We start from the raw sequence: 13,334 nt of genomic DNA, 5'->3' as shown, positions 1-13,334 counted from the left end.
GCAGCTGTCAAATGAACTTATTAGGCTGGCAGAACAGGTGAATGGAGGAATGATACCTTTAAAAATAAATGCAACTGGATAGGCAGAATGTCAAACGGCTTCAAATGATTATTGTCTTTGAAATGAAAGGATTTGTAGGATTTCCATTAGTGGAAAAGCTTTTATAGGGGGGAGGGGAAAGTATCTTTTTAAAGGATTTAGAAAAAATATTTTAAAATAATGGTATCACTAAGTTCTTGAAAGCTTGTGTGTTCCATTCATCATTATTCTCTATGGGTTTTGTTAAAAGAAAGTCTGCATCTGGAAACAATGCCAAGCTGTGTGCTCAAGATCTACTTCTAGTCCCAATGCCCAAGTGTACAAGATCAAGACACCACCACAATTTTAGTGTAGCTCAGCTTTGGTTTTTAAGTATCAATTCTGATATTTTATAAGTTAGATAAAAACATCTAATGACATCTAATGTTGTCACACAAGATTAAAATCTTTAATTTTTGAATTATTTCAAGTTGCAAAGCAAAACAGAGATAACATGAATACCAATTAAACTTGAGCCTTTTCTGAATAAGCTAAAAGTCCTAGAACAACAATGTAAAAGCAAATAACACTCTTAAGAAGGGCATCAATGACAGAATGGACAGAATCCATAAGATCCCAAGTGTAATTGCTAGTATCTCCAGTCTCTGGAAAACGCCTGTCTGAAATCCCAAAGAGTCACCATGACTTAGGTAGACAAATAGGTTCAGCATAAGGCAGCTTTCTACATTCCTAAAATAAGCATTGGAAGCTTTGTTGTTATGCCTCTTCTTTTCAACTGCCCTTCCGTGCTTGTGCTACAGTGAACCAAGAAAGAGGCTTGTTGTTGTGAATCTCTTGCAGTATTAATAACCTTCCTAATTTAATAGTACAGAATGAATGCCTCTAACAGTACCTGGCAAACAGTTCACCCACTGTCTCACATAACCCCCCCAAATAATACAGGCTGAGTATTTCTTATCTAAAATTGATTTTTCCCTGTATTTTGGAATGCTTATATTGGAATATAGATATGTAATGAGATATATCTTGGAGACGGGATTCAAATCTAAATCAAAAAAGATTTATCTTTCATATATACCTTATACACATAGCCTGGAGGTAATTTTATATGTAATATTTTTAAAAAATATTTTTATTCCTAAAACAAGTTTGTGTACACTTAACTATCACAAAGCAAACGTGTCTACCCAAGAGGACAATTTAGGGACATACTAGATTTCAATTTCCAAATAGGGAATATTCAACCTGTATTTATTTCAAATAGTGGCAGTCCCCAAATAGGTTCAAGTCAGAACAGGTACATTTTTCAAGTATCTATCTATCTATCTATCTATCTATCTATCTATCTATCTACCTATCTACCTATCTACCTATCTACCTATCTACATATCTATCTTTGGATAGCATAGGGAAGGGTTAACACTCCTATGGTACTTGTTTTGCTGTCTGTATCCAGGTTCAGAAGATTTCACTTCACTTTCTGTCCCTGGGATAATGGAGTTTTGAAAAATCTGGCTTGTTGTGGAAACAAGTAATCCTGATCAAGCTTCAGTGGAGGCACTTTTTCCCTATGATAACTCTTTCAGGAGTGGATTTCCCTTCCGAAGGGTAATTTCTCTCACTTCCTGTTGTCTCACCCTCGTTCTTAACTAGGAGTGATTTGTAAGTTGGATGGTTGTAACTTGGGAACTGCCTGTATTTATACACCTCCTAATTTGAGAATTAACTGGTTAATACTTAAATATAACTATAAAACAAAAATTAAAATACTTCAAAAACTAGATAAATTGTTGTTTCACGTTTCACATTAGCCAACCTAGAATTGTTTCCATAAACTACATAACTCTTACAAGGTGATAGAGCTACTTGAAAAATCTGTGTCAAATTAGAGTTTGGATGATATTGTCACTGGAAAACCCTGAAGGTGGGTCATGGTAAAATTACAGAGACATAATGACAGAGATAAATAAAATCCAGAAATGACTGTATTTGTATTTTTAAACTTTATGCAGGTTTACCAGTATCCTAAACACAATTAACTCACTGCTGTAAACACAGTCTCTTAGAACCACCCCAAAATGGCCACACTGACAAGAGTAAAATAAATTAAAAAATAAAACCAAATGCAAAATATTTTTTAAAATATTGTGCCTGAGAGACCACAATCTAGCCAATGTTTTCAACTGTTACATTTGAAAAGTGAAGTAAAGATGGTGACAATGTAGAAGAGCAAAAAAATAAATAGATTAACACTGGTGTCCTTGAATGGGGTAAAGGACTCTTCCTTCCATTCTTTTATACCACTGGAAGTGGAAGACACCCATATTTCTCTATATTGTCCTTGAAAGAAACATGAACTATATTAGATCACCAACAGTCAAACATTGAGAATATGATATGACCTCATACATGCTCACATATGAGAAGCAATACTACACTTCATATTTTAAATATTTCCCCAAACTCACCTTATAGTCTTCAGGACGTGTACTTCTTTCGCTTGAAGTAAATGTAACCCCAAGTCTCCACACTCCTTACATTTAAAGCAGCAGATTTCTCTGAGAGCAGACCACCTAGAAAAATATGAAGAGGGATGGTAAATTTTCTCCTGAATATAAAATTTTCCTTAAATCTAAGCTGCATCTATCGCAGATTAAACAGAAGAAAAGTTTATTCAAAAATCCATGGCAGCTTATATTTGATATCTCAGTGATTACTTTGACAAACTGATGGTTCCCACAAAAGAAAGACAAAAAAGTGCACATGAAGAATCTGGTAGCTTCTTTGGTTGTTTCTTCTACTAACACAAATCATGTCTTCCTACACCATTGTTCCAAATACTGAAATTATTGTACAGAAACTTCAGGCAAGATGCTTCAATTGTGTATTCCTGCACGGCAGGGAGTTGTACTGGATGGCCCTTGTCACCCAATGATTCTATGGTGAATGTATATTTATACAGTTAGTTTGCCACATTTGTTGAGGTATAGGGAATAGGACCCCCATGAAGGTAAAAAAAAATCATGCTTCCCTCCTCCTCCTCTTTCCTCCTCCTGAGAAACGCAGGAAAATTCAAGTTTTGAGTTGCCAGAAACAGCAGCAGGTTTTCTCTTGGAGCACAAATGCTTTCTCCCCCACCTCCTTCACTGCCCAGACTCTTTTTCTCACCACCCAGATCCTACTCCCTTACTTTCTTTGCTTCCAAAACCCTATTTCCTTCCCATCCCTCAGGGGGTGCTTTGCATTTTTCCTGCATGGCAGAAGGGGGTTGGACTGGATGGCCTCTGGCCTCTGCTGATGCTGCTTATTATTATTATTATTATTATTATTATTATTATTATTATTATTATTATTATTAGGAACACAACAAGATGACTCCATAGCAGACAAGATCACTCTGCTGGCTGTTGAATTGGATCACACGTTGGACACTTCCCAAGTGTCTAGGACTGTGTGATGTATTGGCGAATGATGCATGCAGATCCAAGTATATTATTATTATTATTATTATTATTATTATTATTATTAATGGGTGGACATCTTTTGGGGGTGCTTTAATTATGCTTTTCCTGTATGGCTGAAGGAGATTGGAGTGGATGGCCCCGGTGGTCTTTCACAGAGCATATATTATAATACATAATATAGAAACTTTTGCTTCAAAAAGGTCTTCACAGCTGAAAAAGTCAAAGGACCCCTGGACTAGAAGACTAGAGGGAACTCACCATAAAATCACACTGGAGGACCTAGAGATCCTTAGAGATAATATTTTAGATCAAACCAAAGCCACCAAAGCCAAAACTGCAAATGTGGAGGGATGACTGTACATTTGGCAGACTTAATCAGCAAAGATTCACCTGTATTGTACTATTTCAAGCCTTGAGTGAAGCAGACACCTGTTTGAAGCCAGCATTGTCAAGGAAAAATAATTCAGTTTACTCTTCTAACATATTGGCTTCTTAGGTGCTAGGATTCTGTTTGAGAGGACACATATGAGAGAGCATGCATCTACCCAAAACACAACCCTATCACTGCCTCTTATGTGAAAATAGGCAATAAACAAAAACAAGTTGTTCTATTTGTTGTGCTAGAAGGTCCTGAACAGCATGGGGAGACAACATGACATGCAAGAATATTCTACAGGCAAAGATTATTTGCAAATGTGTTACTTGATGTAGTCTACTAAAGGCGAACAACAGATGAGACACAACATAGAGGATGGAAAAGCAGAGATTTAGAGGGGGGAAACCTTTGCTATTAAGGAAGCATGTTCAAGCAGTAAACACAGGCCTCAGTTCTCTATTATAAAGAATATATTCACAGTTTTGGTGCCCAGAAAACAGCTATAAACTAACAAGACATTTTTACATCTGAGGTCCCTATCTGAGATGTAATAAATGTGAAAATAATCCTCATGACAGGAGGTGGCATGTATTTCTGCAAAATGAACTGCTGCCATTACCTCGGAATCAATATAATTTTTTCTTTTAAAGTGAATATAACACCACATATCGATTTTGTATTTTGAGTACAACACATTTCGGCCCTGTGTAACAAAGATTTTACAGAGAGAAGAAAAAGGAACCTTGCAAAAGGTAAGCGAGTTACTACAGTTTAGTTCCATAAACCAGACCTATTTCACAGTCATGACTTTCTACATGCTGAGGAAAGAAAAGCAAAATCCTTGTATACAGTTGGACAAGCAGTACTTATTCAACCTAGCAAATACCACAAGGCTGGCTTGGCATTTAACTCTGTATATCTTTTAGCAAAAAGGAACATACAAACCATGTACATATTGAAATGTGAATGTGCAATTCACTAGTGTCAGATGTGTTGACTTGGATGCTGCATCAAATATAGATGAAGTAGGTATAACTTTGGCCTGTGTGTCCAGTAATAACGGATTCTGTTCTATATATATATAGCCCAAGAATATGGACAGGATACTTAGAGAGATGTGAGTCACCGTAAGTGTATTACATCTTCGCACTTTTTGGTTTATTTAAAAAAACAAAGGGAGAGAGGAAATTTACTGAGGACACATCTTTACAGGGCAGTTACGCCGATGCTGATTCAGAGTGGGATGCTCTAAATCAGCATCAGTGGTGTCTATACTGGCAGCTCCTGAACCAGCGACTTAGAATCATAGAATCATAGAATCAAAGAGTTGGAAGAGACCTCATGGGCCATCCAGTCCAACCCCCTGCCAAGAAGCAGGAATATTGCATTCAAATCACCCCTGACAGATGGCCATCCAGCCTCTGTTTAAAAGCTTCCAAAGAAGGAGCCTCCACCACACTCCTGGGCAGAGAGTTCCACTGCTGAACAGCTCTCACAGTCAGGAAGTTCTTCTTCATGTTCAGATGGAATCTCCTCTCTTGTAGTTTGAAGCCATTGTTCCGCGTCCTAGTCTCCAGGGAAGCAGAAAACAAGCTTGCTCCCTCCTCCCTGTGGCTTCCTCTCACATATTTATACATGGCTATCATATGCCCAAACAAAACGAAAACCGATTTGCCGCTCCTTTCCTACTACAGTAGCTTGCCCTTCTCTAACTTGCCTTAGGGCCCTTCCACACAGAAATATCGAGACAGAAAATCCCACAATATCTGCTTTGAATTTGATTTGTTGGCAGTGTGGATTCAGAAAAATATCCAGCACATCATAAACATTGGACGGGAGGAAGAAGAGGAATCGCATAAAACCTGCCACATCTTCACTGGCTGCCAGTCCACTTGTGGGCATAATTAACAGTGTTGGTTATGGCCTATAAAATACTATACAGCTTAAGTCCAGGATATCTGACATACTATATGTTCACATATGAGCCTATCTGAGTTTTCAGATTTTATGGAAACCCTTCTTTCTGTCCCACCATCCTCACATGGATTTCTGGTAGGAACATCAGATATGGCCCTCTTGGTGACTGCTCCCAAGCACTGAAACTTTGCTAGATAAGCCAGACTGGTATTCCTGGTCTCAATTTCTAGGCAGCTAATGATCTTTTTTTTGTTTGTTTTGGAACACCTTTGAGAACTGATTGGTTAGAGGTAAGGACTTTTCATAATGTGCCGTGTTGTTTTTCTTTTTAATGTGTTTAATTTCATTGATACTTTATATTTTTCTTTTTGATCACTACAGAATCTGTTTTAACTTGAATCCCATGGTTGGGGGGAAAAACAAGATATGAGCAATAATCATCTTCACATTGTTGATGCCAGTTTCAGGCATATCCTGATTTGTATGTAGAAAAGCTGCCGTAAACATCTTTTTTCCCAGTGACAACAAGAACAGTTTATTTCTTTAGTTCCCCCATGGATTTTATGAATATTCATGAGATATATCACTCTGTGGCCATTTAAATAAAAGATCGGCAACTTGTGGTGATCCAGATGTCACTGTACAGCAAATCAACCAATTTCTTATCAAGTGTTGGTGGGAACCTACAGTTAAACAATATAGGGTGGCCCGGAAAGAAAGGGAGTGGTTCCATTCTTTTTGCAGTGAAAAGGTATATATGAAACATAAATGAATTTCATATTTGAACTTGAGTCTCCAATATATCCTATTATGCATGGGTATTCAAATCCAAAGAAAATCCCAAACAGAAGAACCTGGGAGGGAGACAGCAGGGTCATGCACATGATACCTGTTCCAGATCTCCAAAGAACCACTTTGACAAGCACATAACCTATGTGTCGAAGCAATTAAGAATCCTACTTTTTCCAGATGAAGCTGGCATAAACATTAATTGAGCATAGGAGTTGGGTTCAAGAGGTGGCTATGCTAATCTGTTTCAGCAAAAAAGATATAAGGTGTTGGAGTATGCAAAAAATCAATTAGTGTGTATGTGTCAACTGTAAGATAAGATGCATGAAGCTGATTGGTCGGGCTATGCCTGGGGAGATGGCTGAACCTGGGACTTTCAATTACTGTTACATTTTTATTCAGGTTTGAGCTATGCAGGTGCTTGCAGGGAAGCAGAATAAGAAGCAGAGAGAGACAGGGTTTGGAGTGTGCTCTTGCTTCATAAGATGCTGAAGGAATTTTCCCACATGGACGAAGAAAAATCATTTTAAATCTCTCATAATAGGACATTATGTGAGTCGATGCAGCAGATCACATGATTGTAAACACGTTGTTCTGAATTACTAAGAGTAAAATAATTGTTCTTTAGTGTTCATCTGTATGGCTTATTTTCTTTCTCTAGCAAGGCAATGTGTGGGCCCATCTGAGTCCCTCTATGGAGGTAGAGAAGATCAGGATACAAACGTTTTAAATAAATATATAAATAATAAATCAAACGTTAACTACACGAGGTTTATTTTACATTACGCCACATAAGGGACTCCAGTAGCACCTTTGAAACTGAATGGAAGAGATTGCTTGTATGCGCTTTTACAGACAAAAGTCAACCAAATGAACAGAGTGAGGCCTCTGAATAGATATATATACTGTATATATAAAAAACAACACACATACACACAAGGTTTGTATGCTTACATGCTATACATTTTTTTCTTCTCAATTGGTTTCAAGGCTACTATTAGATTTCTCTATCTCTTTTAATGTGCGTAAAATGGAGCAAATTGAAGTTTGAAGGATAAATTATTATGCACGACATTCAGATATCTTCATCCTTTATGCTCACATTCAACATAGCATGCAAACATTTCCAGCTTTTTTTTTAAACTGAAGGTTGCTCTGTATCTGGACGTAGGGAACTCAGTGTTCTTGCATAATCAGAAACCTATCAAATGTTATAGCAGCAAAGTGGAAGGCCAAAGATGGGAAGTGGGTAAGACTCAAGGGAAACGAATTGCAAAGAATGTAGAGGGCACGGGCTTGATGAAGGCAACACCTACTTTTTGAAAATGATAACATACAAATTTGATTGCTAGCGGCTATTTCCTGCCTCCATTTATTATATTTGGATCAAACTTTAATTCTGTACACAAAATGTAAATTAGCATTTTTATGCATCATTCATGGAAGCCTGTGGAACAATATTTCAAAACAACTAAAGGAAAGATGAACCTGAAAGTTCGTTTATTCTATCATTTTAAGATTCGCCTTAAGGTCACCATAGACTGGAAACAACATGAAGGCACAAAACAACAACAACAACAACAACAACAACAACAACAGCAAAATCACAGACATGCCAATGCTGATTCTAGAAGGAAAACAACGAGAAATAAGATATGATGGAATCATAATTGAAACTCTATCGAATAAAGAGAGCAACACATGCCAAAAGCCTTTTTAAAAGAAAGGCTTATTAAGTATGCAGAATTAATTTACTTAAAATATGCATCTCAGCAATATGTACTTTTGATAGAATTGGGTTGAACCCAGCTGTGTGTGTCCGCCAGTAAAACTAACACTGCTAGGGAATGCATTAGCTCCTTCTCCTCACACGCACATACCACAAATGCATACTGAAATGTTGGGGGTCTTACTGGGAGGCTTTAGAAGGAAATGGAGGAATCATACATATTGTACTACACAAATAAAAGTACAGTTATGTGTCAATAAATATTGCCCACAGAGTTGTGGAGTGTGCCGTTTAGTGTTGTTTTTTTTTTTGTCTCTTCTTCCTCGAGACATAAAAAACCAGCTATATAAAAACTGGCATATGGAGAATGACCATTCCCTCTAGGTATTTTGGTCTTTCCCCAAAGTAGCGTGAAATCATCTTCTACCATTCTGGGTTATACAGCCCAAGCAACACAGAGATTATTTGGAAAACACTAAAACACTATTGATTCAAACAGGTACTGCACAGAATTACTTTCTCTTCAAGTCTGTTGGAGGCACAAAATATCAGTCAGACTACTTTCCCAAACAACTTCTACCCAATATATTTTGATGGGTACAAGGAAATTTGAAAAAGGGAGGAAATTTTCTTAAACTTCTCAGCAAATACTAGGAGAAAACTGGTACGGTGAAATGTTATGATAGGCGTAAATATAAACACACGTTTGTGTGACATATTGAGATAGAAAATGAGACACTATTTTCTGGTACACATAGCTTTCAAGAAACTGCCAACACTTCTGACATTACTGCAGACTATATACTTCTGAGTCTTCAGCTTTGTATGTGTAGCAAATTCAATCTAAGGATTGGGTCTCTAATTCTAACGATGAACAGAAGAATTTCAATAGCAAAATGTTTAAACTAAATATAGATCTCTTTAACCTATATATACAAGGTATGTTTATTTTCGCAAGGAAATTAATATCCAAGGACTAGATATATAAAAGCACTATTTCTCATATAAGCAGAGTGAGAAATTGAGGAAAAACTAGAAACATAAAAACCTGAAGTCTGATATACAGAGATAAAAAAGTGAAACTACAGCTTTGTTGTTGTTGCTTGTCTTTAAGTTTATTCCAATATATAGTAAACCTATCATGGGATTTTTGGGGTTAGATTTATTCAGAGGGAGTTTGCTGAGAGAATGTAAGGTCACCTAGCACAAATCCATAGTGAGCAAGCCTTTGAACTCTGATCTCCAGAGTTGTACCTCAACACTCAAACCCCTACATTATGTCAGTGCTCCAAAGCTACACCTGTTGATGTACATTTTCTCAAGTATCTCTGCCCACTTCTTTCTCCAAAAAAACAAAACAAAACAAACTTCAGACCATGAGATAAGATGGATGGGCAAAACCTGTGTGATCCAGATGCACAAAGCTGATATGAATTTTATTCAGGATTCACATTGTTAGCAAAGGTGCTACTATTTATTTACCATAATTATACCCTGCTCTTCTCACCCCGAAGGGGACTCACAGGAGCCTTACAATAGGCAACAATTTGGTGCCACACAAATACATATAAACAACAATAAAATAAACAAATACATTAAAATCCAAACAATTAAAAACATCAAACATTAAAACCAATCATTAAAACCATGCAGTCCAAAATCATAATCCAGAGCTGTTCCATTCGTCATTGCACTATTTCATATTCACTTTTGCACAGATCAAAAGTTACTGACCAAAAGCTTGGTCCCATAGCTACGTTTTTAGTTTCTTTTCTGATGGTCAGGAGGGAAGAAGCTGATCTAACTTAGCTGGGGCGGTCCTGTCCCTCATTCCCACCAACCACACCTGTGGAGGTGGGACCGAGAGCAGGGCATCCCCAGACGATCTTAACCTCCGATGTGGATCATAGAGGGAGATACATTCGGTCAGGCAAGCTGGGCTGAAACCATTTAGGGCTTTATAGGCCAAAGCCAGCACTTTGAATTGTGCTTGGCCGTAGATGGGCAGCCAAGAAGGTTGTATGCTCCCTATACGTCACTCCAGTGAGCAGTCTACCAAGCATTGACTTGAGATGGAGGGAAGTGAATACTTATACAGTCAATAAGTGACAATAAGTTTGGTTTATTAAACTTTTGTGCTCCATTTGTGTAGAAAACAGAAGATTAAGCAGAGCTGCAACTTTAAAACTCTGTAGTGGTATTTGATTATTTCAAAGAATGTGAGCCCCATAAATAGCTGAAAGGGACTGTGTTCAGTGACATTAATTTAAATGGTCTATCACAATCCCTTCAAATGAATCACAAAAATCAGTAATCAGCAACTGATATTTCTGGAACTGGAAATCCTGATATATTGTAGTAATTATTTCATTTGTAGGGTAAGTGACTTCAGAAAGAGTCTGTAAGGTTAGGTTCTTGTGGTTTTTTTCGGGCTATAGAGCCATGTTCTAGAGGCATTTCTCCTGACGTTTCGCCTGCATCTATGGCAAGCATCCTCAGAGGTCGTGAGGTCTGTTGGAAATAGGACAATGGGTTTATATATCTGTGGAATGGCTGGGGTGGGGCAAAGAGCTCTTCTCTGCTAGAGCTAGGTGTGAATGTTTCAACTGACCACCTTCATTAGCATTTGAAGGCCTGCCTGAGCCTGTAAGGTTGTCAATGTATCCTTAGTCTATCCATCTCTAAAAAAATAGGGGAGCAAAATATATTTTCTTCCACATGTCTGTGTCTAAAAAAAGTTATATTATAATTTTTATCATTTTTACACTGGAAAAACAAGTATCTTACAAGAGGCAACAGTGAAAGTAATTTACTCCAGCATAGGGATGGGGATTTAAATCCACTGAAGACAAACACTTTTTTAAATAATGCAAATTAAGGGTGATATACTTGTTGGTTCAAACCATTCCCATAGGTTCATGGGTTGGATAGCCAGCCATTCAATATTAATAATGCAGGACTTCCAATATTCTTGGTCTTGTGGTCAGATTACTCAGATTTCTATGCATCTAACATTATATGGTGATTTTAAATGTATGCACAAAGAAACACAAATACATAATGCAAGAAAAAATTAAAAGGTCTGGTTATGATCACATTGTGATTCTACTTCCAAGGTCACAGACAAAATGCCAGTGGTCATTCCCACCCAGTCTTGCATTAATGGAAGAATAAATCATATTTATTGATTAAGTGTTTTATACTACAGGAAAAGAGAAACTCATGAGAAGTCTTGATGAAGCACAGATTTATCCTAAGCTACTTTTGGATGGGCTTTATAAAGATACAATGCATGTACATTAACCTGAATGACACCAAGCCAGTCTTCTGAGCAATTTGGTTTGCTTTATTTCTTTTGTAGCCTCTTCCACCTCATTTGAGTGAGTGAACACACATTTTAAATCATGATGAGAGATTCCAATTTTCACATCTTCATGGATGCAGTGTCAAATATATTTGTAATGGGTTCATCTATTATCTGTCACTGCTGAGCAAACTAGGTGAGAAAATAATGGTTAGTAGTACATTAGATGGAATACATGCCTGATGAAAATGAACAGTGTTAATGGATTGTTAAGAGTTTTGTTTGTCTCTTCAATGCATGTACCCCATCTGAAATTCATAATTGCAATTGCGAGATGAGCAAGGTTTTAAAGAAGTAGGCCTCTTGTTCAACAAAAGTCTTAAAAATAAAAAGAGAGATAGTTGAGAAAAGCACTCAAATGACTGTACTATAGTAGTTTTATAGCAGCAGTAAATGATAATTTATGAAATAGCCAGGAGAAAGAACTACAGTCATTTCTTCACATTTGCAGGTGTAAAAAATAGTAGATTTGAACATTTACTGATTAATGTACTAGCCACCATCTACACTGTTGTCCTATATTGTTTTAACTGGGAGTTTGCTAATACCAGTATTACTGGGAGGATCTCAAACTGGTTGGGGCCCCAACAAAAGGACATACTCCCTCATTCACTCACTTGAGTGGAAGGGGATGGAAGGTGTTCATATTCCCTTGACCAGATCCACTGGAGCCACTGCTGTAAGAGCAATTGCTGCAGACATGTCCCTCTACCCTTGTCTTCTTCCCACCAAAACCAGCTCACCTGCCCACACTGGCAGCAGGAGGAGGGCAAGAGCCATGGCTTTTGCAAAAATCTCTTTCACTGTCATCGTCTTTTTCTTCTTTCTCCATAAAAAGGAAAATGACATTGAAGATATGGCATTTAAGATATGAATGTTTTTCCGTTTTCTCAAGGATCCTAAACAACTAAGCCCTTGACAAGAAGATAGGACTCCCACAATCTTTCCTGTGCTGTCCAGAAAAGCATAGGCGAATACATTGCTTCTTAAACTCTGGGTCCTAACCTCAAATGGGGTCTCCTTACCTCAGTGTTGGAGTCCCAAAAATTTGGCAACAGTAAACATGTTTTTGAATGCCACTCATTCACACAAATCTGTTAGCAATAACGAGCAATTTTTACAGTGGACTCTGCAGAAAATGCTTCTGCTGTATTCCTCAAAAAGGAAAATCAACTTGTCTAGCAAGCCTTGGTTGATTATTAGTAAATGTTTATTTTTATAGCTGTTTATTTTTATAGGGTCAAGTAAAAATTACCTGGGCTAAATTAGCACACAAGTGGAAAAGGTTTAAGAAGCCTGGATTAATAAATTTCCCCTTTCCAATGCATAGGTAAAGGTAAAGGTTTTCCCAGACATTAAGTCCAGTCCTGTCCAACTCTGGGGGTTGGTGCTCATCTCCATTTCTAAGCTGGAAAACTGACATTGTCCATAGACACCTCCAAGGTCATGTGGCTGGCATGACTACATGGAGCACTGTTATCTTCCTGCCAGAGTGGTACCTATTGATCTACTCACATTTGCATGTTTTCAAACTGCTAGGTTAGCAGAAGTTGGGGCTAACAGTGGGAGCTCACCTGCTTCCCAGATTCAAACTGGCAAACTTTTGGTCAGCAAATTCAGCAGCTCAGCGGTTTAACCCATTTTGCCAACGGGGGC

The 13,334-nt window shown here is 37.6% G+C and overlaps 1 protein-coding gene across 1 annotated transcript in view; it reads right to left on the bottom strand.

The window, feature by feature from the left end:
• The window catches only part of KLHL29 (kelch like family member 29), a 545,709-nt gene that overhangs the window by 472,705 nt on the left and 59,670 nt on the right, over positions 1–13,334 (bottom strand). The window contains exon 2 of the mRNA XM_060786976.2: positions 2,508–2,612. The gene's annotated coding sequence lies outside the window, so the exon portion shown is untranslated. The remainder of the gene's footprint in view (positions 1–2,507; positions 2,613–13,334) is intronic.

Source organism: Anolis sagrei, chromosome 1 (assembly GCF_037176765.1).
Source record: "Anolis sagrei isolate rAnoSag1 chromosome 1, rAnoSag1.mat, whole genome shotgun sequence".
NCBI classification, from domain to species: Eukaryota; Metazoa; Chordata; class Lepidosauria; order Squamata; family Dactyloidae; genus Anolis; species Anolis sagrei.
This window is presented reverse-complemented; position numbering and strand designations above follow the sequence as displayed.